General features: G+C 42.0%; 1 long non-coding RNA gene and 1 pseudogene across 2 annotated transcripts in view; both read left to right on the top strand.

Moving 5' to 3' along the window:
* LOC138849762 (zinc transporter ZIP1 pseudogene) overlaps positions 1-24,239 on the top strand; it is a 36,553-nt pseudogene extending 12,314 nt beyond the window's left edge.
* The window catches only part of LOC138849694 (uncharacterized), a 335,854-nt gene that overhangs the window by 245,467 nt on the left and 63,763 nt on the right, over positions 1-26,624 (top strand). The window lies entirely within an intron of this gene.

Here is a 26,624-nt window from a genome sequence, read left to right as displayed (position 1 = left end):
TTTGATGAAGACTTATTTACTTGACCTGGAGTTCCAAGAAAGGAAGAAGATCTATACACTGCTTTACTCACCAAATGAGCAGAATGGCCAGGTCTGGGCCAGGACAAAGATAGGAGCCTGCAACTCCTTCCAAGTCTCACACATGGATGAAGGGTCACGAGCAATTAGGTCATCTTGCACTGCTTTCCCAGGAACATTAGCAGTGAGTTAGGTTTGATGTGGATCAGCTGGTACTCAAACTGGTGCTAATAAAGAGACAGTGGTATTACAAGCAATGATTTATCCTGCTGTGTCATAATGCAGGCCCCAAGTTAAATTTGCAATGCCATCTGTGACTTTATTCAAATTTGCTGTATAGAAATGGTTTTTCCACTTCCATTAGTCACTGGATTTTTCCTATGTACAAGTACACTGATAGGGAGAAATGACTAATGGTAGAAAGTTTTCTTATGTATGCACACTTTCTTATTTCTGAAGTCTCTTGATCTAAGTTGAAGACTGACTTTTGGCAAAAAGAGTTTTCATATTCATTATAATGCCAGGGCTTTCTTTTTCTTTGTGAAAGCTCTCTGATCACTGTTGAGGTACTCCCCTGGGTGAATTCTCTGGTGTATTATGAGGTTTGACTTCTGGCAATGGCTTTTCCACACATATTACGCTCATAAGGTTTCTCTCCTGTGTGAATGCTCTGATGTCTTAGGATATGTGACTTCTGGCAAAAGGCTTTTCCACATTTATTATATTCATAAGGTTTCTCTCCTATATGACTTCTCTGATGTGTTAAGAATTGATTTATTGCAAAAGGCTTTCCCATACTGATTGCACATATGAGGTTTCTCTCCTGTGTGAATTCTCTGATGTATACTGAGCAACAACTTGCAACAAAAGGCTTGTCCACACACATTACATTTATAAGGTTTCTCCCCTGTGTGAACTCACTGATGTACAATGAGTTGGGACTTCTGGCTATAGGCTTTCCCACATTCACTACATTTAAAAGGCTTCTCCCCTGTGTCGATTCTCTCATGTTTTACGAGGTCTGACTTGCACCAAAAGGCTTTCACACACATATTACATTCATAAGGTTTCTTTCTTGTATAAATTCTCTGATGCAAAGTTAAATATGACTTCTGGACAAAGGCTTTTCCACACTTATTATGTTCATGAGGTTTCTTCCCTGTGTGAATTTTCTGATGTGTTAGGAAGTGTGACTTCCAGCAAAAGGCTTTCCCACATTCACTACATTTGTAAGGTTTCTCCCCTGTATGAATTCTCCGATGTATACAGAGGAGTGACTGATTACTAAAAGCTTTTCCACACACATTACATTCCTAAGGTTTCTCCTCTGTATGAATCCTCTGATATGATGTGAGGTGTGATTTCCAGCCAAAGGCTTTTTCACATTTATTGCACTTATAAGGTTTTGCCACCATGTTAACTCTGAAGTCTAGTGAGGTCCAACTCCTGGTAATTGGCCTGTCCACATTCATTGCACCCAAAGGGCTTTTCTCATATGTGAGTTTTGTAATGGATAGTACAGCAATATTTACAGCTGAAAGATTTTCATTGGCTTTACACACATAAGGTTTCTTTCCTGTATACATTCTCTGGTTTATTGTAATGTCTGATTTGTGCCAGATAGTTTCTTAATACTCACTAGATTCATAGAGTTTCTCTGCTGTGTGGGTTTGTTGATGCTTACTGAGGTTGGAATTTTTATGAAAAGTTTTATTTCCTATCTGAGTTATCTTTCCGACAAAGACAACTGACTTTTCAGAGGTGTCTTCCATATGAACCCTCTCAAATGTAAAGACTACCTTCTTACGCTTTAAATCTTTTTTTTTTGTCCACCATGTTCTAATGCCTGCTGCACAGTCTGAATCTTATGAGGTTGACTAGCAGGTTCACAGCACTGGAAAGAGTTCCCAGGTACGTTACTATCACCAGATTTCTCTCCAGCTTCCATCTCATTAGGCCCATTAGGCAGATACACATCATAGAATGCACTGAATGCCTCAGGTTTAACTCCCTTTTTGATAATCAGTTTTGGAACATGGCTCGGACTTAAACTAGGTGTTTTTCTTAACTCTCTTGTGAACTGATATGTTATTTGTCATTACATCTGTAATCAAACTTATGTTTACATTTTCCTGGTTGGTCCCAATCAGGTCATCTCTTTTATGGGCTACTGAAATGAAAAAAAAAAAACTTTCCATGAATCACATCTAACTGTTTCTCCTGGAATGTTCATGTAAAAGAAATGAAGGACTTGTTATCTTTGTTGTCTCAGTGGCATGATTTAACATAATCATAAAAGATATTTATTTGTGAGCTTTATATGGCTTTTCCCTTAACACATTAATATAATAAACCATAATAAACCATACCAACTCTGTGTGACTGAACAGTTTCACTCACCCAATGACAGCAGGCAGCTTTAGGTCTCCAGCATCACATCCCTGTAGAGGATTCTTTGAGCATTGCCAGGCCCTGCCACTCCTCCCAGGTGAAGTTCATAGCCAGGTCTTCAAATGACACCAATGCCTAAAACAGTACATCTCTCATCAACATATCAGTTCTGGGTCACAAAAGAAGACTGAGAATGCACTCTTCTATATGTGTCTTATATGCCTCTTACATAAGATGTGGCCTATTTTGTATATGATATAGCACAAGAAAGCAAAACCACAGTGAAAATAATGACTCTACTTGTTTTATAATTCTAATATCACTATAATAGAAACTTTCTAATGTATATGGAAAGACTTTCTGCCTAATAATTCTGGAAGGAGCTGACAATGTAATCTGTAGGCATAAGTGTGAACACATACTGAAATAGCATGTTAGATGAACTAAGAGAAACATGTTCAGTGTACCTCAGGGTAATGAATTTTGCTTTAAAAAACAGTTTTTGTATTATCAGGTTACAGCTTAATAAACCACCAAAGATTATATCTGTAACAATGTGTTTATGACTATGATGCAACACAAGTCAGGCAGGACAAGCACAAGTAACAGAGGCCAGGTGAATGGCACTACAAACTGAACCACATCTGGGTTCCTAAAAGGTGCTCAGGAAGCTAATAAATGAGTGATTCTTTAGTTACATACTTAATCTAATAACAAAAATAAAAATTTGTATGTGCTAGTTGGTTCTATAAAATTGCCCATATTTCTTCCAACAAACAAAACAGTTATTATTCAGATGAAAATGATCACCCACTACCTAAAACACAGGAAATACTTGGGGAAAGGGGCAATTACTTGACCAGATTTACATTTTAAAATCATATCCTGGCGTCCAGAGTGCGTAAAGGTCCCACCAGAAATGCCAGCATCCCATTTGGGCATTGGTTTGATTCTCAACTGCTCCACTTCCAATCCAGCTCTCTGGTAATGCACCTGGGAAAGCAGGAGAAGATGTTCCAAGTGCTTGGGCTCCTTCATTCACGTAAGAGAACAAGAAGCTCCTAGCTCAGCCTGATCCAGAACTAGTTGCTGCAGAGTGGTGGTTTTTTTTTTTGGGGGGGGGGGGGAGTGTAAAGTATCCATCTCTCTCTCTGTCTCTCTCCATCTGTAACTGTTTTTTAAATAAATAAATCTTATAAAAAAATGACACCCTGGAAGGGAACGATAAGAGCTAAATGGAGAATTACAGGAAAAATGAGAAACATTAGCACTAGCCATATAACAGAGAGCAATAAGAAATAGCAAAAGGAACTCATTATAAAAAGGAAGAGAGAGGGCCTGACATTGTGGTGTGGCAGGCAAAACTTCTCTCTGATGCCAGCAACCCATATGGGTGCCAGTTCATGTCATGGCTACTTCAGTTCTGATCCAGCTCCCTACTAATGGTCTGAGAAAGGCAGAGAAAGGTGGCCCAAATGTTTGGGCTCCTGTCACCCACTTGGAAGACCTGGGTGAAGCCTCTGTCTCTGGACTTTGGACTTCAGCCTGGTCCCGCACTTGCCATTGTATCCATCTGGGGAGTGAACCAATGGATGTAAGTGTCTCTCTCTCTCTCTCTCCATCTTTCAAATAAATAAATTTAAAAAACCAAACAAGGAATCAATAAAGCAGGAACAGAATTCAGTGTTAATTTCTTGTGTAAAAGGTGAAACATGGAGTTTAATTACATGTTATATGCATGAAGGGCTGGTAGACACTTGCATTGTAAATAGAAATTAGGAGAAAATACAAAGAATATGATAGAAAGAAATGACACTGAACTTAGACAAACTGTTTTGAAGTTTCTGTAGTCAAATATGTGGACACATTCAAATAGCAACCAACATATAACCTAGAGTTTGAAATCTAGACTGCAGATAAAAATTTGGAAAGCAGCAGAATTTCACTGATGCTTGACACCATCAGAATGAATGATTCCAGTGTAAGCTAACATAAAGAGCAGAAAAGCAAATAGTACTAGAATGACATAACAGACAATGAATTTGTCAAATTTCTTTGTGAGATACAGAAAAGCTTAATTATAAAGAGTCTACTAATGAGCATATATGATTTCAACATTTTTACTACCAAAGGAATTGTATTTTATTTTCACTCTAAATATCTCATCATATTTCTGGTTCCACAGGGAAAAAAAAAACATTCTTTGATCATCCATATAGATTTGAAAAATATATTTTCTTTTTTTTAAGCTTTATTTATTTTACTTGAAAGTCAGAGTTGCACAGAGAGAGGGGAGGCAGAGAGAGAAAGAGGTCTTCCACCCACTGGTCCACTCCCCAATTGGCTGCAACAGCCAGAGCTGTGCCAATCCGAAGCCAGGAGCCTCTTCCTGGTCTCCCACATGGATGCAGGGGCCCAAGGACCTAGGCCATCCTTGACTGCTTTCCTAGGCCACAGCTGGAGAGCTGGATCAGAAATAGGGCAGGTGAGACTTGAACCAGTACCCATATGGGATGCTGCCACTTTAGTCAGCAGCTTCACCCACTACGCCACAGTGTCAGCCCTTGAAAAATATATTTTCAAATATTCCATTTGTAAAACACACCCTCAGTAAAAGAGATTTCAGTGCATTTTTTTAACATGATATACTGTATATATCTTAGCCTCCCAAACAGTATCACAGTTCAAGAGGAAACACTGGGACACAAGGATGCTACATGAACACAATTATTCAGCACTATGAGAGCTATTAATCAAATCAAAGATAAATGCAAATGATTATGATCAAAATGCAACTTATACCTACAAAATACAAAGAATCTTCTGAAATGTTCTCCTATTAGGGTAAATCACAAAAATTAAAAGATCTGAATATAACGTAAATGTCATCAGATGGAGCAGGGCATTCAGCATAGCTGTTAGGATGCCCAAGGCCCAGCTCTGAATCCTAACCAAAAGTTTTTACTGGTGCAGACCCTAAGAAGGCAGAAGTAATGGTTCAAGTGCTTGTTCACCTGCCACCCATATGGTGGATCTAGATCCAGCTCATTTCTCAGCTCACTTTAGTAGATCTCTCTATAGTAATAAATGGGGATATGAATATGAAGACTTTCCTGAATTTTTTAGTCTCTTGAGGAAACACTGCACCTTAGAGTCATCTTAGACATTCATGATACCCAAACTTCAGTGTCAACACAGCATAAACCACATATTATAAAGAGGTATAATATGATTTGCAAGTAAAAGATGATGACTCAAGGAGCTGGCTGCTCCACTTTTAATCCTGCTCCTTGCTAATGCATCAGGGAAGGCAGCAGAGGATAATCCACAGTGTGGGGCCCTGCCACCCAAATAGGAGACCCAGATGGAGTTCTTAGCTCCTGGTTTTAGCCTGGTCCAGCCTTAGCTATTGAAGCCATTTGGGGAGTGATCCAATAGATGGAAGATATCAATATCTTTGTCTCTCTCTCTCTCTTTCTCTGAAATTCTGCCTCTCAAACACATAAATAAATATTTGAAAAGAGATGGCTATTGTGAACCACAAAAGCATTTAAAATCTTACAAAAAATAAAGTCAAAAAAGAGCACACATTCCATATATAAAAGCAATAAGCAAAATATGACTTGTAGGCCTATTTATCAACTTCTTTATATAAATTATTATGTAAGATTTGATATGCACAGCAAAAAATAAGACTGGAGACTTAAACTAAGAGCAGACATAATGAAAAAACAAGATTAAATGTAGAAGACAGAAGACAGTTTTTATACTATCAACGTCTGAAAAGTATCATGCTGATAACAAAGTATTTCACAAGATGAACTTTCACAGGAAAAAAACATGAAATTCAACAAAACTTAGACACAGCCATTAGGAGGAATTGAAAGGCAACCAAAATAAAAGGCCACACTGGATTGAGGAAACCTGTAAAGGAGAGAGTCAATAATTCAGCACATTTTATTTAGAGGAAACTCTCCTGTTTACAAGATCAAGGAAGAAAAAGTTACAGTTTTAATACTTGCGATGTTGTATTAGAACAGCGGGGAAGAGGCTGGTGCCGTGGCTCACTAGGTTAATCCTCTGCCTTGCAGCACCGGCACACCGGGTTCTAGTCCCGGTCAGGGTGCCGGATTCTGTCCTGGTTGCTCCTCTTCCAGGCCAGCTCTCTGCTGTGGCCAGGGAGTGCAGTGGAGGATGGCCCAATACTTGGGCCCTGCACCCCATGGGAGACGAGGATAGGTACCTGGCTCCTGCCATCAGACCAGCGTGGTGTGCCGGCCACAGCACGCCGGCCACAGCGCGCCGGCCGCGGCAGCCATTGTCCACTTTGACAGGCCATTGTCCACTCTGCCTGTCAAAAAAAAAAAAAAAAAAAAGAACAGCGGGGAAGAAAGATAGACATTGTGGTATAACAGGCTAAGCTGCTGCTAGCAATGCTGGTATCAAATATCAGAGTAATAGTTTGAGTCCTGATTGTTTGGCTTCCAAACCAGCTCCCTTCCAATGTGCCTGGGAAGGTGGCAGAAGGAGTAAGTACTTAGGGCACAGTCACCTGTGTGGGAGACTCACATGAAGTTCTATCTTTCTGGCCTACCTATTTGGGAAACAGACCACTGGACGGAAGATCTTGCCTTCTGCCACACTGCATTTCAAATAAATACATAAATAGACATAATATACAAACAAAAATACATAAACATTTACATAAATAAATATTTTTAAAGCATGGGGAAGAGGAAGATAAGTCCTGCAAGAAATAAAGCCAAAGAACTCATTGGTTCTCCCTGTGCAGATATATGAAACAATACCCCTTCCTTATACCTTACACAAAAATTTACTCAAAATGAATCAAAGACCTAAATCTATGACCTTATACAATAAAATTGCTAGAGGACACTGGGGAACTCTGCACGACATTGCCATAGGCAAAGACTTCTTTAGAAAAGACACCAGAAACACAAGCAATCAAAGCCAAAATTAACAAATGGGATTGTGTAAAGCTGAGATGCTTCTGCACTGCAATAGGAACACTCAGCAAACTGAAGAGTCAATCAACAGAATGGAAGAAAATATTTGCAATTTATCAAACCAATAAAGGATTAATATCCAGAATGTATAAGGAGCTCGCAAACTCAACAACAAAACAATCCAGTTAAGAAATGGGAAAAGACTTTTTTTTCTTTTTAAGATTTATTTATTTATTTGAAAGTCATATTTACACACAGAGAGAAGGAGAGGTAGAGAGAGAGAGAGAGAGAGTCTTCCATTGCTGGTTCACTCCCTATTTGGCCACAATGGCCAGAGCTATGCCAATCTGAAGCCAGGACCCAGGAGCTTCTTCCCGGTCTCCCATGTGGGTGCAGGGGCCCAAGGACTTGGGCCATCTTCTACTGCATTCCCAGGCCACAGCAGAGAGATGGATTGGAGGTGGAGCAGCTGGGACTTAAACTGGCACCCATATGGGAAGCACACACTACGGGCTGTAGATTTACCTTCTGTGTCACAGTAATGGCCCTGAGGGCATTTTTCAAAAGAGGAAATTCAAATGGCCAACAGAAATGCAAATCAAAACCAAAATGAGGCTTCACCACACCCTAATTAACATGGCTGTCATAAGAAACCAACAGACAATAAATGCTGGTGAGGATGTGGGTGAAAAGGTACTCTAATCCACTCTTTGTGGGAATGTATACTTGTACAGCCACTGTGGAAGACAGTATTGGAGGTACCTCAGGAATCTTAATATAGACCTACCATAAGACCCAGTCATCTGCTCCTGGAAATTTACCCAAAGGAAATGAAATTAGCATATTAAAGAGTTTTCTGTACTCCCATGTTCATTGCAACTCAATTCATGATATGAAATCAACTCAGATGCCCATCAATGAAGGCTGGATAAAGAAATTATGGTACTATATACTATGGAACACTACACAGAAGAGTCATTTGAATCCAAATGGATACATCTGGAAACCATTTTACTTCGTGATATAAGCCAGTCCCAAAAAGACAAATACCATATGTTTTCCCTGATCTGTGGTAACTAATAGAGTACCTATAAGGTAATCTATTGTAGTGAAATTGACACTTTGAGGTTTGATGATTGTTTACAGCCCTTGTTTCAACTGTTGAGGAACAACAGTTGAGGTAAATCTTATCAATATAAATTAACTGAAAGTAGATCTCTGTAAAAATTAAGAATGTGCATGGGAGAGGGAGAAGGAAGAAGAGTGAGCATTGGTGGGAGGGAGTATGGGATGGGAAGTATCACTATGTTCCCAAATCTGCATATAGGAAATACATGAAATTTACATACATTAAATAAATTTTTTAAAAAAATATTAAAAGTAAAGAAACAAGGAAGTTGTAAAAAAGTATGTACAGGATTTAGTTGTGGGAAAAATGGTTAATTGTTTATAAAAAGTCTCAAAGTGGGTGCTCAGAGGTATTAATAGCCACTATCTCTTTTTAAAAATGAATAAATGTTGAAGGAATGCAAAAAGAAAAAAGAAACTAAAAGTATGGTGTCAGGTGGCCAAACATCAAAAACAGAAAATTATCAAATAAGCAACCGACCTACTCATCACAGGGACCTAGAAAATAAGAATGAGCCAGAACAAATGGCAGTAGAAAAAAGTTAATAAAGATCAGAGCAGAAGTAAGAAATAATCTTAAGCAACTTTAAAAATCAATAAAATCAACAGTTGCTTCTTTAGAAAGCAAAATAATTCTTTAGCTACACTAAGAAAACAAGGAATAGATTCAAAGAAACAAAAGAAAAAAAAGAAGATATTATCATACAAATACAACAGATCACTAGAGACTATTAAAAACTACCACACTGGGCCAGCACTGTGGTGCAGTGGGATAATGCCCTGGCCTGAAGCCCAGCATCCCATATGGACACTGGTTCTAGTCCCAGCTGCTCCTCTTCTGATATGGCTCTCTGCTATGGCCTGGGAGATCAGCAGCAGATGACCCAAGTCCTTGGGCTCCTGTACCCATGTGGGAGACCCAGAAAAAGCTCCTGGCTTCATATCAGCACAACTCCAGCCTTTATGACCATATGGGGAGTGAATAAGTGGATGGAAGACCTCTCTCTCTGTCTCTACCTCTCTCTGTGTAACTCTATCTTTCAAGTAAATAAAATAAATTAAAAAGAAAAGAACTACTACACTAGCAAACTGAAAACCTAAAAGAAATGGTTAATTTCTGGATACATATAGCTTATCAAAACTGAACCACAAAGGCAGAGAACACATGAATGGGTCAATAATGAGTAACAGGAATCAAAGTCTCCAAACATATTAAAGGTTAGCACCAGATGGCTTTACTACCAATCTCTACTAGGTGGTGTTTTTTTTTTTTTTTTTTTGACAGGCAGAGTTAGACAGTGAGAGAGAGACAGAGAGAAAGGTCTTCCTTCTGTTGGTTCACCCCCCCCCCCAAATGGCCACTATGGCTGGAGCTACACTGATCCAAAGCCAGGAACCAGGTGCTTCTTCCTGGTCTCCCATGTGGGTGCAGGGCCCAAGCATTTGGGCCATTGTCCACTGCCTTCCCAGGCCACAGCAGAGAGCTGGACTGGAAGAGGAGCAACTGGGACTAGAACCTGGAGTGCCAGCACCACAGGTGGAGGATTACCCTAGTGAGCTGCAGCACCAGCGCTCTACCAGATTTTAAAAATGAAATAGCATGATACCTCTCAGGCTATTCCAAAAAGCTGAAATGCACAGAGTCTTCCCTAACTCTTTGAGGCCAGAATTTCATGCAGAAAAGAAATGGGCAGGGATCTGCATAGATATTTCCCAGAAAAAATAAATATAAATGGTAAGAACATGTGAGAAAATGATCTATGTCATTAGCCATTAAATAAACACAAATCAAAACATAATATTAGGGCCAGCACTGTGGAGTATCAAGTAAAGCCAGCACGTGGGGCTGGCACTGTGGTATAGCGGGTAAAGCTACTGCCTGAAGTGCCAGAATCCCATATGGGCACCGGTTCGAGTCCTGGCTGCTCCGTTTATGATCTAACTCTCTGCTGTGGCCTGCAAAAGCAGTGGAAGATGGCCCAAATGCTTGGGCCCCTGCAACTGTGTAGAAGACCCGGAAGAAGCTCCTGGCTCCTAGCTTTGGATAGGCCCAGCTCTGGCTGGTGCAGTCAATTAGAGTGAACCAGTGGATGGAAGATCTCTCTCTCTCTCTCTCTCTCTGCCTCTCCTTTTCTGAGTAACTCTGACTTTCAAATAAATAAATATTTTTTAAAGATTTATTTTATTTATTTGAAAGACAGAGTTACAGAGAGATGTAAAGCCAGAGACAGAGGTCTTCCATTCTGCTGGTTCACTCCCCAAATGGCTATAACGGCCAGAGCTGAGCTGATCTGAAGCCAAAAGAGTCTTCTGGGTCTCCCACATGTGTGCAGGGGCCCAAAGACTTGGGCCATCTTCCACTGCTTTCCCAGGCCATAGCAGAGAGCTGGATCAGAAGTGGAGCAGCCGGGACTCGAACCAGCACTCATATGGGATGCCAGTGCTGCAGGTAGTGCCACAACACTGGCCCCAGCAAGTAAATCTTGGGGAAAAAAAGCCTCTTCCTGCAGTTCTGGCATCCCATGGGGTGCCAGTTCCAGTACTGGCTGCTCCACTTCCTATCCAGCTCTCTGCTATGGCCTGGGAAAGCAGTAGAGGATGACCCACACCCTTGGCCCCTGCAACTTCATGGTAGACTGGAGGGGGACTCCTGGCTCCTAGCTTTGGATCAGCCCAGCTCCAGCCATTGCAGCCATCTGGGGAGTAAACTAAAGAATGAAAGACCTCTGCATGTCTGTAACTCTGCCTTTTAATGTAAATAAATAAATCTTTTTAAAAAATCATCTTACCCCCCCAAAAATGTTTTAAATGCTGAGGATATGAAAATGAATTTTATACACTGTGGATGGAAATGCAAATTAACATAGGCAATCTGCAGAAAAGAATGGTCACTCTAAAATAAATAAAATTACCTCCATATGGCACAGCTATCTTACTCCTGACTAAATATTTCAGAAGAAAATGAAATCAGCATATCAGAGCATAGTCTTTCTCCCACTGTAATGCAAGTCACAGTAGCCATGACACAGAATCCATCTAGGTGTCTATTAGTGAAAGAACTGATAAGAGGGCCGGCGCCATGGCTCAATAGGCTAATCCTCCACCTGTGGCACTGGCACACTGGGTTCTAGTCCTGGTCAGGGCGCTGGATTCTGTCCCAGTTGCCCCTCTTCCAGGCCAGCTCTCTGCTATGTGCGGAGAGGGAGTGCAGTGGAGGATGGCCCAAGTGCTTGGATCCTGCACCTGCATGAGAGACCAGGAGAAGCACCTGGCTCCTGGCTTCGGATCAGTGCATTGCACCAGCCACAGCACACTGGCCACAGTGGCCATTGGAGGGTGAACCAACGGCAAAAGGAAGACCTTTCTCTCTCTCTCTCTCACTGTCCACTCTGCCTGTCAAAAAAATAAAAAAAGAACTGATAAGAGAATATCATTCAGACATTTAAAAAAAGGAAAGGAGGGGCTGGCACTGTGGCATGGTGGGTAAAGCCCCATATTTTGTGCCATTTAAAGAACTGGAGGAGAGGAGCTGGCAGGCTCAAAACACAAAAGAAAAGAAAATGGAAAGACTTAATCAGCTTATACTCTATTTGTTCAAATACTGCACTGTCACTGGCATTATGGCACAATGGGTCAGGCCACTGCCTAGGAGTGCCAGTTTGAAGCCCAACTGATTCACTTCTGAGCCACCTTTCTGCTAATGTGTCTGGGAAAACAGCAGCAGATTTCCAAATACTTTGGTCTCTGCTACATATGTGGGAAACGAAGATGGAACACTCAGCTTCTGGTTTCAACCTGGCCACTGTGGCTTTTCAGGGAGTGAACCAGTGGATAGCAGATTTCTCTGTCTCTCCCTCTTTCTGTTTACATCTGACTTTCAAATAAATAAAATAAATTTAAAAAATAATTGCACTGCATACAAGTAGTACAAGTAGTATATGTTAATTAAAAACTGCTTAAATAAGATTTTAAAAAATAGAAGCATCTCAATACAATAACAATTAACTATCTAAAACAGAAAGTAGGAGGGGGCAGTGATGCGGTGGAGCAGGTAAAGCCACTGCCTGCAGTACTGGCATCCCATACAAGGCACCGGTTCGAGACCTGATTGCTCCACTTCCTGTCCAGCTCTCTGCTATGGTCTGGGAAAGCAGTCAAAAATGTTCCAAGTCCTTGGGCTCCTGCACCCATGTGGGAGACCCAGAGGAGGCTCCTGGCTCCAGATTGGTGCAGCTCTGGCCATTGCAGCCATCTGGGAAGTGAACCAACAGATGGAAGATACCTCTCTCTCTCTCTCTCTCTCTCTCTCTCCGTCTCTCTCTCTCTCTCTCTCTCTCCGTCTCTCTCTCTCTCTCTCTGCCTCTGCTTCTCTGTAACTCTGGTGTTCAAATAAATAAATTAAAAAAAAGAAATTGCGAAACAATCCTAGATATAATAACATAAAAACCAGTCAGGAGCCTGTGTCCTCCAGCACTTTAGGGGATTAATCAAATACACAGTCTTCTTATCAACAACTCAAGGTGGCCAGGGCAGGGCCCTACCAAAAACAGGAACCTGGATTTTCATCTGGTCCTTCCATGTGGGTGGCAGGGACTCAAGCACCTGGGCCATCTTCTACTACTTTCCCAGATGCATTAGCAGGCGGCTGGATTGGAAGTGGAGCAGGCAGGACTCAAATGGAATGCCAGTGTCTCAGCAGTGGCTTAAATTGCTGTACCACAATGTAGGTCCCCCCACCTTAAAATTTTTTTCTGGTTTCTTTAAAAAGATTTATTTACTTATTTGAAAGGCAGAGGTAAAGAGAGAGAGGGAGAGACAGAGAGAAAGAGATAGTCCATCAACTGGTTCATTCCCCAAATGTTTGCAAGAGCAGGGGCTGGGCCAGACTAAAGCAAAGAACCTTATCTGGGTCTCCCACAGGTGTGCAGAGGCCCACGTATTTGGAGCATCAACTTCTGCTTTCCCAGACACATTATCAGGTATCTGAACCAGAAATGGAGCAGCCAGGACTCGAAATGGTGCCCATGTGTCATACTGGCATTGCAGGTGGTGGCTTGACCTGCTGTGCCAGATTGCCAGATCTCCCCTTGAATTTTTTGATCAGTCCTTACCTGAGTGACAACTAGGCAATCTGGTATTATGAAATGCCACTAATGTAAAACTAACCTTGAAACCACATGGAAGGGTCCTTATACTGTTTTATTCATTGTAATACTGCTGTCGAATTATAGGCAGGGTGTTCAATTTTGTATCTGTGTCTCACAGTTAAAACACAGAATGGGGGTGGGACGTAGCCTAACAGTACAGAAGTCTGTGTCCTTCACTGGAGTACATGGGTTCAATCCCTGGATATGGATGTGGCTCATGACTCCAGCTTCCTCTTAATGTAGACCCTGGGAAGCAGCAGTGATGGCTCAAGTGATTCAGCTCATGAAACCCACAAGGAAAACCTGTATCGAGTTTCCCGCTTCCAGCTTTTGTCTTGTCCTTGACATGGAAGCTGTGAGCATTTGGGGAGTAAATCAGTGGAAAGGAGGTCTCTGTCTGTCCCTATGTTTCTCAAACAAATAACCAAAAAAGGAATTCATTCAATAAAAAGAGACATATAATTTTAGATGTCTGGTCACATAAAGTAATGTTTTTAAAGAGCTAAATGAGAGACTGGTGCTGTGGCTTAGCAGGCCCAGTTCAAGTCCCAGCTGCTCCATTTCCAATCCAGCTCTCTACTATGACCTAGGAAAGCAGTAGAAGATGACCCAAGCCCTTGGTCCCTTGAGTCCACATGGGAGACCCAAATGAAGCTTCTGGATCCTGGCTTTGGTCTGGCCCTGCTCTGGCCATTGTAGCCATCTAGGATGTAAACCAGCAGGTGGAAGAGCTCTCTCTGTTACTCTTTCAAATAAATAAACAAATCTTATAAAAAAAAAAGAACTACATACTGATGGAGGCAAGATGGCGGAATAGGAAGGGAGCACACTGATAGTCCGGGGAGAGACAGTTTAATAAAAGTGGAGATACTGCAGGTTCAAGGAAGAGTAGGGGAGGAAACAGCAGAAGAAACTCTTCTGGAACGCGTGATTCACAGCGGACCTGCGTGGAGAGCATGGGAGCCCACAGTTTGGGACACCAGCGGCAGACTCAACACACCAGCGCTGGAAGGTGAGGTGAGCCGAACCTCAATAGCCCGAGACACCGGCAGGCAAGTGGAGAGAGGAGACTAGAGGGAACGACCCCCGGGGGGGAAAAGTTCACCAGGCTAACTGGAAGAGAGAGAGAGAGAGAAAAAAACAGGTGACTGGTACGGACACGGGTTTCTCTCTCTCTGCTCACCTCTCAAGGGCAAGCAAGACAAAGAGCAGGCGCCATCTTGGACATACGTCATAAGCAGAGCGACCTCAGGTCTGCACCGGCCCTGAGCCTAGCAGAAAAACCTGACTCTGGGCAGAGCAAATTAACAGGAGATTAGGACCTAGTAAATTTGTGGTGCTACTGAACTGAGACTGTGAAAAAAGACATGGTGGGGGAGAGAACTCACGGAATTCACGTGAGTACTCTCCAGAGACGCTACAATTCCGTAACTTTGGCAACCCAGTGGGAGACTGAAGGAGAATCTGAGCCCACCCTGAGGGCCGAACAGATTCCCTGTGTGGTCCTTGGGAAAGAGCTTCCGATCTCTGGCTCCTGTGGGTATATCATTTGCCTGCTAACTACCTCCAACTTTGTTCAGCTGTGTGGAATTACTTCCCTTTTGAATCAAAAAAATAAAGAGAGAGAGAGAGAGAGAGAGAGATCTACCATGCCTAACCTGGGAGTGTCACCTTTGGCACACCAAACAGAACTCTCAGGCCACACCCATCTCAAGCCTCTAAGGCTCCATCAAAAACAGACAGTCCACTTAATCTAGAGTCATAGTATAACAAGAAAAAGCACCACAGTGAAGAAACCAAATATCTCCAATATGCCAAATAACAAACGCAAAAACCGAGGTAATAAAAACAAGGAAGTCACCATGACGCCCCCAAATGAAAAAGACACCCCAATTCAAGATTATGAAGATGATGACATAGAAGAAATGCAAGAAGCAGATCTCAAAAAATTGATAAGAACATTAAGAAGTTCTCAAAAACAAATTCTTGAACTACAGAAATCCTTAATGGACAAGATAGAAAATCTCTCTCGTGAAAATGAAATATTAAAGAGGAATCAAAATGAAACGAAACAACTAGTACAACAGGAAACTGTGATAGTGACTGAAGTGAAGAATTCAATAGATCAAATGAAAAACACAATAGCGAGCCATACGAACAGAATGAGTGAAGCAGAAGAGAGAATATCGGACTTAGAAGACAGAGAACAGGAAAGGATACAGTCAGACCAAAGAAAAGAAGAGGAAATTACAAATCTAAAACATATTGTCAGGAATCTGAAGGATAATATTAAAAAACCCAACATTCGGGTTCTAGGAGTTCCTGAAGCCATGGAGAGGGAGAAAGGATTAGAAGGCCTTTTTAGTGAGATATTAGCAGAAAATTTCCCAGGTTTGGAGAAGGACAGAGAAATCCTAGTACAGGAAGCTCACAGAACCCCTAATAAACACGACCAAAAGAGATCCTCACCACGACACGTTGTAATTAAACTCTCCACAGTGAAACATAAAGAAAAGATCCTAAAATGTGCAAGAGAGAAACGTCAGATTACTCTCAGAGGATCTCCAATCAGACTCACAGCTGACTTCTCATCAGAAACCCTAAAAGCTAGGAGGGAATAGCGAGATATAGCCCAGGTACTAAGAGAGAAAAACTGCCAGCCCAGAATATTATATCCTGCAAAACTATCATTTGTGAATGAAGGTGAAATAAAGACTTTTCATAGCAAACAGACATTGAAAGAATTTGTTGCCACTCGTCCAGCCCTGCAAAAGATGCTTAAAGATGTGTTACACACAGAAACACAGAAACGCGGTCATCAATATGAAAGAAGATAAAGGAAGGAAAGCTCACAGCAAAAGATCACAGGGAATTCAAAGCATATATTAGAACTTATCTTTGGCTAATGGCAGGGCAAAGTCACTATGTATCAATAGTCACATTAAACGTTAATGGCCTGAACTGTCCAGTTAAAAGACACAGATTGGCTGATTGGGTTAAGGAACAAAACCCATCTATTTGCTGCTTACAAGAAACACATCTTTCCAACAAAGATCCATACAGACTGAAAGTGAAAGGCTGGAAAAAGATATACCATGCCAACAGAAATGAAAAAAGAGTGGGCGTAGCCATCTTAATATCAGACAACATAAACTTTACCACAAAAACTGTTAAGAGAGACAAAGAGGGACACTATATCATGATTAAGGGATCAATACAACAAGAAGATATAACAATTATCAATGTATATGCACTTCACTACAGGGCACCGGTTTATCTAAAAGATTTGTTTACAGACTTAAAGGGAGACTTAGACCCTAATACAATAGTACTGGGGGACTTCAATACTCCACTCTCAGAAATAGACAGATCAATAGGACAGAAGATCAACAAGGATACAGTAGATTTAAACGGCACTATAGCCCAAATGGATCTAACAGATATCTACAGAACTTTTAACCCTACATCTACAGACTTCACATTCTTCTCAGCAGTACATGGAACCTTCTCTAGGATTGACCACATACTAGGCCATAAAGCAAGTCTCAGCAAATTCAAAAGAATTAGAATCATACCATGCAGCTTCTCAGACCATAAAGGAATGAAGTTGGAAATTAGCAACTCAGGAATCCCTAGAGCATATGCAAACACATGGAGATTGAACAACATGCTCCTGAATGAACAATGGGTCATAGAAGAAATTAAAAGAGAAATCAAAAATTTTCTGGAAGTAAATGAGGATAACAGCACAACATACCAAAACTTATGGGATGCAGCAAAAGCAGTGTTAAGAGGAAAGTTTATATCAATAGGTGCCTACATCAAGAAATTGGAAAGGCACCAAATAGATGAGCTTTCAATTCACCTCAAGGATCTAGAAAACCTACAGCAAACCAGACCCAAATCTAGTAGGAGAAGAGAAATAATGAAAATCAGAGAAGAAATCAACAGGATTGAATCAAGAAAAACATTACAAAAAATCAGCCAAACTAGGAGCTGGTTTTTTGAAAAAATAAACAAAATTGACACCCCATTGGCCCAACTAACTAAAAAAAGAAGAGAAAAGACCCAAATCAATAAAATCAGAGATGAACAAGGAAATGTAACAACAGACACCACAGAAACAAAAAGAATCATCAGAAACTACTAAAAGGACTTGTATGCCAGCAAACAGGGAAACCTATCAGAAATGGATAGATTCCTGGACACATGCAACCTACCTAAATTGAACCAGGAAGACATCGAAAACCTAAACAGACCCATAACTGAGACAGAAATTGAAACAGTAATAAAGGCCCTCCCAACAAAGAAAAGCCCAGGACCAGATGGATTCACTGCTGAATTCTACCAGACATTTAAAGAAGAACTGACTCCAATTCTTCTCAAACTATTCAGAACAATCGAAGAAGAGGGAATCCTCCCAAATTCTTTCTATGAAGCTAGCATCACCTTAATTCCTAAGCTGGAAAAAGATGCAGCACTGAAAGAGAATTACAGACCAATATCCCTGATGAACATAGATGCAAAATATCCTCAATAAAATTCTGGCCAATAGAATGCAACAACACATCAGAAAGATCATCCACCCAGACCAAGTGGGATTTATCCCTGGTATGCAGGGATGGTTTAATGTTCACAAATCAATCAATGTGATACACCACATTAACAGACTGCAGAAGAAAAACCATATGATTATCTCAATAGATGCCGAGAAAGCATTTGATAAAATACAACACCCGTTCATGATGAAAACTCTAAGCAAACTGGGTTTGGAAGGAACATTCCTCAATACAATCAAAGCAATCTATGAAAAACCCACAGCCAACATCCTATTGAATGGGGAAAAGTTGGGAGCATTCCCACTGAGATCTGGTACCAGACAGGGATGCCCACTCTCACCACTGCTATTCAATATAGTTCTGGAAGTTCTAGCCAGAGCTATTAGGCAAGAAAAAGAAATTAAATGGATACAAATTGGGAAGGAAGAACTCAAACTATCCCTCTTTGCAGATGACATGATTCTTTATTTAGGGGACCCACAGAACACTACTAGGGGATTATTGGAACTCATAGAAGATTTTGGCAAAGTAGCAGGGTATAAAATCAATGCACAAAAATCAACAGCCTTTGTACACACAAGCAATGCCATGACTGAGGAAGAATTTCTAAGATCAATCCCATTCACAATAGCTACCAAAACAATCAAATACCTTGAAATAAACTTAACCAAGGATGTTAAATATCTCTACGATGAAAAATACAAAACCTTAAAGAAAGAAATAGAAGAGGATACCAAGAAATGGAAAAATCTTCCATTCTCATGGATTGGAAGAATCAATATCATCAAAATGTCCATTCTCCCAAAAGCAATTTATAGATTCAATGCAATCCCAATCAAGATACCAAAGACATTCTTCTCAGATCTAGAAAAAATGATGCTGAAATTCATATGGAGGCACAAGAGACCTCGAATAGCTAAAGCAATCTTGTACAACAAAAACAAAGCTGGAGGAATCACAATACCAGATTTCAGGACATACTACAGGGCAGTTGTAATCAAAACAGCATGGTACTGGTACAGAAACAGATGGATAGACCAATGGAACAGAATTGAAACGCCAGAAATCAACCCAAACATCTACAGCCAACTTATATTTGACCAAGGATCTAAAACCAATTCCTGGAGCAAGGACAGTCTATTCAATAAATGGTGCTGGGAAAACTGGATTTCCACGTGCAGAAGCATGAAGCAAGACCCCTACCTTACACCTTACACAAAAACCTACTCAACGTGGATTAAAGACCTAAATCTACATCCTGACACCATTAAGTTATTAGAGAACATTGGAGAAACTCTTCAAGATATTGGCATAGGCAAAGAATTTCTGGAAAAGACCCGGGAGGCACAGACAGTCAAAGCCAAAATCAACTATTGGGATTGCATCAAATTGAGAAGTTTCTGTACTGCAAAAGAAACAGTCAGGAGAGTGAAGAGACAACCGACAGAATGGGAAAAAACATTTGCAAACTATGCAACAGATAAAGGGTTAATAACCAGAATCTACAAAGAGATCAAGAAACTCCACAAAAACAAAACAAACAACCCACTTAAGAGATGGGCCAAGGACCTCAATAGACATTTTTCAAAAGAGGAAATCCAAATGGCCAACAGGCACATGAAAAAATGCTCAGGATCACTAGCAATCAGGGAAATGCAAATCAAAACCACAATGAGCTTTCACCTCACCCCAGTTAGAATGGCTCACATACAGAAATCTACCAACAACAGATGCTGGCGAGGATGTGGGGAAAAAGGGACACTAACCCACTGTTGGTGGGAATGCAAACTGGTCAAGCCACTATGGAAGTCAGTCTGGAGATTCCTCAGAAACCTGAAGATAACCCTACCATTCGACCTACCCATCCCACTCCTTGGAATTTACCCAAAGGAATTTAAATTGGCAAACAAAAAAGCGGTCTGCACCCTAATGTTTATTGCAGCTCAATTCACAATAGCTAAGACCTGGAACCAACCTAAATGCCCATCAACGGTAGACTGGATAAAGAAATTATGGGATATGTACTCTTTAGAATACTATACCGCAGTAAGAAACAATGAAATCCAGTCATTTGCAACAAAATGGAGGAATCTGGAACACATCATGCTGAGTGAAATAAGCCAATCCCAAAGGGACAAATACAATATGTTCTCCCTGATCGGTGACAACTGACTGAACACCAAAAAGGAAACCTGTTGAAGTGAAATGGACACTATGGGAAATGGTGACTTGATCAGCATAGCCCTGACTGTTAATGAACAACTTAATACATTATCCCTCTTAGTAGTTTTTTTGTCTGTTCTACTTAATATGACTGGGTTAATTCTGTAATTAATACACAGTTATTCTTAAGTGTTGAAATTTAACTGAAATGTGATCCCTGTTAAACATAAGAGTGGGAATAAGAGAGGGAAGAGATGTACAATTTGGGACATGCTCAAGCTGACTTGCCCCAAATGGTAGAGTTAGAAACATACCAGGGGACTCCAATTCAATCCCATCAAGATGGCATGTACCAATGCCATCTCACCAGTCCAAGTGATCAATTTCAGTTCACAATTGATCATAATGAAAGGACTAAGAGTCAAAGGAAGCACATAAACAAGTCTAGTACCTGCTACTACTAACTGATAGAATAAATAAAGGGGAGAGTGATCCAACATGGGAAGCGAGATACTCAGCAGACTCATAGAATGGCAGATGTCCTAAATAGCACTCTGGCCTCAGAATCAGCCCTAAAGGCATTCGGATCTGGCTGAAAAGCCCATGAGAGTATTTCAGGCATGGAAAGCCAAGACACTCTGGCAAAAAGATCTCTGTGAGTGAGATCCCAGTGGAAAGAACAGGTCTTCAAAGAAGGAGGTACCTTTCTCTGAAGGGAGGAGAGAACCTCCACTTTGACTATGACCTTGTCTAAACAAGATAAGAGTCGGAGAACTCAAGGGGCTTCCATAGCCTTGGAAACTCATGACTGGAGCATAGGGAGATTACTGATGCCATAGACAGGAGTGTCAATTGGTAAAGTCAACAACAGGAGTCACTGTGCACTTACTCCTCATGTAGGATCTCTGTCCTTAATGTGCTGTGCATTGAGATTTAATGCTATAACGAGTACTCAAACAATATAATTCACTTTGTGTTTCTATGGGGGTGCAAACTGTTGAAATCTTTACTTAATGCATACTAAACTGATCTTCTGTAAACAAACAAACAAAAAAAGAAAACAAAAAAGAAATTATCAATTCCCAACTAGACTCTCACTGGGATTAAACATGACAATAGGTCTGATCTGATTTCATCATCATTTAAAAAAATCATCTATTATTTTTCACTTTATGTTTCTGTGTGGGAGCAAACTGTTGAAATCCTTACTTAATGTATACTAAGCTGATCTTTGTATATTAAGGTAATCGAAAATGAATCTTGATGTGAATGGAAGGGGAGAGGGAGTGGGAGGGGGTAGGGTTGTGGGTGGGAGGGATGGTATAGGGGGGAAGCCATTGTAATCCATAGGTCATACTTTGGAAATTTATATTCATTAAATAAAAGTAAAAAAAAGAAAGAAGTAAATGACAGTACTATAAAATATTTACTTTATTCCCATAAGATCTAATAAATAAACTTTTATTCAAAATGATAATATCAACAATTTACTGGGTCATTACAGCTTTTAACAGCTAAAAGAAATTACCTAGGGGCTGGCCCTGTGGTGTAGTAGGTTAGGCTGTTGCCTGCAGAGCCAGCATCCCATATGGGCAGTGTTCAAGTCCCAGCTGCTCCATTTCTGATCAAGCTCCCTGCTAATGCACCTGGGAAAGTTAGCAGACAATGTTCCATGTGCTTGGGATCCAGAACCCACATGGGAGACCCAGTAGAAGTTCCTGGTTTCTGGCTTTGGATCTGCCCAGCTCTGGCCATTGCAGCGATTTGGGTAGTCAATCAGCAGATGGAAGATCTCTCTATCTATGTGTGTGTGTGTGTGTGTGTGTGTGTGTGTCTCCCTCTCCCGCTCTCTCGCTCTCTCTCTTTCAAATAAATAAATAAATCTTTTTTAAAAAAATAAACTATATAAAGGATAGGGCAAAGGAATAGAGAACATTTTACCTTTAGTGCCCAAGAAATAATACATTATTATTTGAAGGTGACTTTAAATCAGTTAGAAATATGTATTGTATACTCAAGGGAAATTATCAAAACAAAAATTTAGGAAACCCATACCCATGATATCTTAATGGAGGAGACAAAATGGCATCCCATAGGAAGCTCAATTAAAATAAGAGAGGGGTAGGCATGGAATAGTTATTAACAGGGTACTTGAAATACCCTCATCCCATATTGGAGTGCTTGTGTTTGAGTCCTGGCTCCACTCCCAATTCCAGCTTCCTGCTAACCCACCCTCTGTGGGAAGCAGGAGATGGCTCAAGTACTTTGATCCCTGTCAACTCAATCTGAGATCTAGATTGAAATCCTGGCTTGGCCAGGACCAGCCCAAACTATTGCAGGCATTTGGGGAATAACCTGCAGATCATAGATCTGTCTCTCTCTTTGTGTCTCTCTTACTCTTCAAATAAAATAAACAGAAATCTTTTTAAAAATAAAAAAGATGACAGAAATGATTTTAAAAACAAGAATTGGGGTTGGGGTTTGTTATGTTAGTTTAAAATAAGTAGTTAAGATGCCCACTGTGACGATCATATCCCATACTGAAGTGACTGGACTGAGCCTGGTTACACAGTTTCTGATTCAAGTTCCTGTTAATGCACACCCTGTAAGACAGCAGGTGATGGCTCAAATACTTGGGTTCTTCCACACAGGTTGGAAACCCAGAGTTCCTGTCACCTAACTTTCCTGGCCTAGCCATGGCTATTTGAGAAATTTGGGGAGTGAACCAGCAGATGGAAGATCTTTCTCTGTCTCTCTCTTCCCATTAAACAGAAAAATAAGACTTTAGAAAAACAAGAACTACAACAGAAAATGATTATAATTATGGAAAATATTAATCTAATGATATAAATAACATTAAATGCATATTATCTAAATATATCAATTAAAAGAGCAACGGTAGTGAGACCCTGGTGAGGTCAAAGAGTTGCTGGAACCACAACTGCCATAGGACCCTGGGGAGAGCCAGAGCCCCTGGTGTGGTGCTTAGAGGCTGTGGCTTTGGAGCCCCAGTGCCCCGGGGGCTGGAGGCCCTGGTGCTGCTGCTGGTGCTCACCCTCCTCTGAAGCCTGGTGCCCCTCTGCATGCTGTGGCAGCCTGGAGCCAGCCACGAAGCCTCAGGTTCCCTCCAGAAAGCCCTGAGCCTAGTGAGCTGCTTGGGGGAGGGTGTTTTTGGCCACCTGTCTCCTGGACCTGCTGCCTGACTACGTAGCTATGATAGATGAGGCCCTGGGCAGCCCTGCACATGACACTCCAGTTTCTCCTACAAGAGTTCATCTTAGCCATGAGATTCTTCCTGGTCCTTGTGATGGAACAGATCACCCTGGCTTACAAGGAGCAGTCGGGGCTACCACCACAGGAGAAACAAGGGCTCTGCTGGGAACAGTGCATGGTGGGCCACAGCATTGGCAAGATGGTCCAGGCATCCCACAGGCACGTGGAGCCCCGGCAGCCCCCTCAGCCCTGCGTGCCTGTGTACTGGTCTTCTCTCTGGCCCTGCACTCAGTGTTCGAGGGGCTAGCAGTGGGGCTGCAGCAGGACCAGGCTCAGGCCATGGAGCTATATCTGGCTTTGCTGCTCCACAAGGGTATCCTGGCTGTTAGCCTGTCTCTATGGCTGCTGCAGAGCCACCTGCGAGTAAAGGTCGTCGCTGGCTGTGGGATCCTCTTCTCAAGCATGACACCTCTAGGCACTGGGCTGGGTGCAGCTCTGGCAGAGTTGGCAGAACCTTGCACCAGCTGGCCTATATCACCTTACTGGGAATCTTGCCTCAGGAGGTGGCCACTTCTGAGCAGAGGGTCCTCAAGGTCATTCTGCTCCTAGCAGGCTTTGCTCTGCTCACTGACCTGCTCCTCATTCAAATCTAGGACACATCAACAGAGGGGCAGAGGAGGTTGATTAACAAGTGTCCCTGCCCTCCCTTCCTTCCCACCCCATGTATGTGGGGGGAAAGAAGGGATGGGGAAGGGAGGTACTGAGGACCAAAGAGTTCTCTGAGAGGTAGGGATGGAGGCTTTGGAATTATCTCGACCAATGAGAAGGCAGTGGGCAGACAAAGGCTGGCCGAAGAAACAGGACAGTTAAGTCATTAGAGAGATGATCAGAGGACACTGACTGGTCAGGGACTATGGATAGGGACAGACTGACACTAGGAAAACTAGAGGTAGAACATAAGAGAAGAACATGGGCCCTGAGTCAGTGTCCTATTGGGTTTAGCCCATTTCAATTCCAGCACCTGCCACTGGAGTGGACTCCTCCTACTTTCCTGCTCTTCTACTCATATAAGTTTCCCCACTTCCCTTATCCCAGGGGATTAGTGCCAAATGGTCTCTCCTCAGCAGTTTTGTTACCTTCTAGGGCATCTCCAGTTCTGCGCACTCCTCTATTTCTAAAGTGCCAAATAGCTTCCTTACTTCTTTCTCAAAGCACAGTGATGTGGTAGTGAGCCCTGCCCAGCACCTCAGTAGAGGGAATCTGCTTTAATTTGGTCCCAGATCCTTGGGGGAGAGTGGAGAGCAGCAATGTTTTCCGGGATGTGTGTCGGGGGACTGTTGGAGAGCTGGGGCCACCTACCACTGCTGCACCTTGGGAATATGGAACATGGACATGGTGCCCCAGGCACAGATGATAAATACTGAGCTACCAAAACTTTTTTTTGTTTAATACTGGAGGAGCCCAAGTGGATAGGGAGATTTCTACCCACCAGGGTTATTTTTGGGGAAGGAGGGCTATGCATCAGACTGTATTCTCTTGAATCTATTTTTACTAACTGACCTGTTTTGGGACATGCTACCCAAATAAAAAAAGGTTTATACAAAAAAGAGAGTAACATAGGAAAATTAAAAGTTAAGATGGGGCTGGCACTGTGGCATAGCGGGTTAGGCCACTGTCTACAGTGCCAGTATCCCATATGGGCACTGGTTCAAATCACAGCTGCTCCACTTCTAATCCAGCTCCCCATTAAATGAGCCTGGAAAAGCAGAAGATGGCCCAACTGCTTGGGCCCCTGCACGCACATGATACCCAAAAGAAGCTCCTGGCTTTGGATTGACCCAGCTCTAGCCATTGCAGCCCTTTGTGGAATGAACCAGCAGATGGAAGCTCTGTCCCTCTCTCAATAACTCAGCCTTTCAAATAAATAAAAATAAGCCTTAAAAAAAAAAGACCGTTGGGGCCAGCGCCATGGCACAGTAAGTTAATCCTCTGCCTGCGGCATCAGCATCCCATAAGGGCGCTGGTTCTAGTCCCGGCTGGCTGCTCCTCTTCCAATTCAGCTCTCTGCTATGGCCTTGGAAAGCAGTAGAAGATGATCCAAGTCCTTGGGCCCCTGTACCCATGTGGGAGACCTGGAAGAAGCTCCTGGCTCTTGGCTTTGGATAGTCACAGCTCCAGCCATTGCAGCCATCTGGAGAGTGAACCAGCAGATGGAAGACCTTCACTCTCTCTCTCTCTGCCTCTACCTCTCTGTTACTCTGCCTATTAAATAAACAAATCTTTTTTTTAAGATTTATTTTATTTATTTGAAAGACAGGGTTACAGAGAGAGGTAGAGACAGAGAGAGAGGTCTTCCATTAGCTGGTTCATTCCCCAGATGGCTGCAATGGCCACAGCTGCGCCAATCTGAAGCCAGGAGCCAGGAGCTTCTTCCAGGTCTGCTAAGCAGGTGCAGGGGCCCAAGGACTTGGGCCATCTTCTACTGCTATGACAGGCCACAGCAGAGAGCTGGATTGGAAGAGGAGCAGCGGGGACTAGAACCAGCACCCAAATGGGATGCCAGTGCTTCAGGCCAGGGCATTAACCCACTGAGCCACAGTGCTGGCCCCAATAGATCTTTTCTTTAAAAAAAATGACACACTGGAGGGGATTTGAGGTCACGCTGGCCAAAGGATAAAAATTTCATCTGTATAAGAAGAATAATTTTAAGAGGTCTGATGTACAATATAGTGACAAAAATTAATAACAATGTATTCTATTTACATTAATGAAGAGATTATATTTTAGCATTTTACCATAAAAAATAAGTATGTGGGGGCTGGCATTGTGTCCCAGTGGGTTAAGCAACCATCTGCTATACCAACATTCCACGAGTGCTGGTTCATGGCCCACTTGCTCCACTTCTGATCTAGCCCCCTGCTAATTCACCTGGGAAAACAGTGGAAGATGGCCAAATCCTTAGGCTCCTGTACCCATGTGGGAGACCAGGATGGAGTTCCAGGTTCCTGGTTTTGGCCTAGCCCAGTCCTGCCATGTGG

This window comes from Oryctolagus cuniculus, chromosome 5, assembly GCF_051225735.1.
Source record: "Oryctolagus cuniculus isolate XC-2025 breed Fujian yellow rabbit chromosome 5, ASM5122573v1, whole genome shotgun sequence".
Taxonomy (NCBI): domain Eukaryota; kingdom Metazoa; phylum Chordata; class Mammalia; order Lagomorpha; family Leporidae; genus Oryctolagus; species Oryctolagus cuniculus.
Note: the sequence above shows the minus strand (reverse complement) of the source record. Positions and strands in the feature narration are given on the sequence as shown.